Genomic DNA, 2,134 nt, shown 5'->3' on the forward strand with positions numbered 1-2,134 from the left:
CCATCCCCCAGCCATTGGTGTTCTTTCTGTTTCTCTGTACTTACCTATTTTGGATATTTCATGTAAATGAAATCATAAAAAACGTGATTTTTTTTTTTTTATGTCTGATTTCTTCCACTTAGCATAATGTTTTCCAGTCTCATCCACATTGTAGCATGGATCTGTACTTCATTGCTTTTTTGGGGTTGAGTAAGATTCTATTGTTCTATCACTGTCTTAAAACCACTCCAAATGCTTTTTGTCTCACCATTTTCAAACATGCTCTTATCAAGCTTACCAGTGACGACTAAGTCTCTAAATCCAGTGATAAAGTTTGTCTTTATTTAACAAGATTTATCAGCAACATGGAGCATAGCTGACACTCTTCTCCTTTAACTGAATTCTTTGCTTGGGTTCTAGGAGAACACACTCTCCCCCTTTTCTTCTTGGGTCTTTAGGCATTTCAATGAATCCTTTGCGGATTACTTTTTATCTTTTAAACCTTTACATGGAGTGCTTAGGGGTTCTCTGGCGAACCTTCCTTCTTGATTTACTTGGTGGTTATTCATTTAATAGCACTGCTAACGTTTAATTTTCAGAAAAGGCAAAATCATGACTTTCATGCAAATCTATAACACATACACCTAATATTTTATTCCCCTCATTAATAAACAAGGGAGTGAAGGTACTAAAGCCAGTTCAAAGAACACCTGAGGAGCTACTGACCATTTAGGAAAGGAATGTGTTGTAAAATAAAGAATGTGTACGGTTTTTGTCCTGGGTCCAGAGAGGAAGCTTTCAGTGCTTGGAATCTCCCAACAGGGGAGCCTTTTGTTAGTGATGGTGAGCCCCTGGAACCACACCTGAGTTTATGCTAGTGAAGAGACTCCAGTTAGGCTCCTAGGTAATTCTCAGATGGAGGCCGGCCATTCCTGAACATTGGGGCTTTGAGCTGGATGATAACAGCCCGACCTCCAGGGAAAGGGAGGCAGCTAGAAACTGAGTTTATGGCCAATGCTCCGATTCATCATGTCTGCGTAATAAAAACTCTGAAAACCAAAACTTGGGGAAGCTTTTCTGGTTAGTGATATACATCCATACGACACATCCTGAGGATATGGAAGCTTCGCATTTGGGACAACCCATGTGTTTCTTCATCTGGCTGGTCCTGATTTATGTTCCTTATGATAAAACTGCGGTTGTAAATACAATACGACCCTGAGTTTTGTGAAGTGCTCTGGCAAATTATTATACATATGGATGGAATGGGAACGTCCAAGTTTGTAGCCAGTTGGTCATAAGTTGGGAATCCCAGAGCTTGCAGCTGGTGTCTGAAGTGAGGGAAGGCTTGTGAGCCCTCAGCCTGTGGGCTGTGATAACTCAAATAGTGTCAGAGTTACAGTGCGGAACGTGAAGACAAGCTTTCAGGATTATATACAAAACAGATTAATGTTTTATAGGGTTAAAAAAGCCCATAGTTTTCGGCTGGACAGAAATTATTTGTACTGCTACCAAACAAAATTGTATAAATTAGCATGACATTTCTGGAGCTTAAAACAAAATCTTAACACTCTTTAGAATCAGGGCTACCGGGGCGCCTGGGTGGCTCAGGCGGTTAAGCGGCCGACTTCGGCTCAGGTCACGATCTCGCGGTCCGTGAGTTCCAGCCCCGCGTCAGGCTCTGTGCTGACAGCGCGGAGCCTGGAGCCTGTTTCAGATTCTGTGTCTCCCTCTCTCTGACCCTCCCCCATTCGTGCTCTGTCTCTCTCTGTCTCAAAAATAAATAAACGTTAAAAAAAAAACAACTATTTAGAATCAGGGCTACCAACATTTTATTTCCAGCTTGCAAGCGACTCCTGATCTTTAGGCTAGGACTGCCTGTTGTCTAAGAAGCGTGGAAACACAAGACAAGCAGAATTGAAATGTCAACTTCTTGCTCCAAACATGCTTGATTTATACTCTTACCCAACTCTGAATGGCCTATTGGGTCGTTTGCATTGCTCATCTGTGGCTTCTTTCCTTCTATCCCATTTCATATCCAATGTGGCAGCAAGTCCTGCTGGGTTCTATCTTCTAACTTCTTCCCGAATTTGACCAGTTCCCACCACTGTCCTTGCTAATATGTTGGTATAATGCACTATCACCTCCTGTTGAT

The sequence above is a fragment of the Lynx rufus genome, unplaced genomic scaffold, assembly GCF_022079265.1.
Source record: "Lynx rufus isolate CCGP_SWC_20201006 ecotype Redwood Valley unplaced genomic scaffold, mLynRuf1.p SCAF_1, whole genome shotgun sequence".
NCBI classification, from domain to species: domain Eukaryota; kingdom Metazoa; phylum Chordata; class Mammalia; order Carnivora; family Felidae; genus Lynx; species Lynx rufus.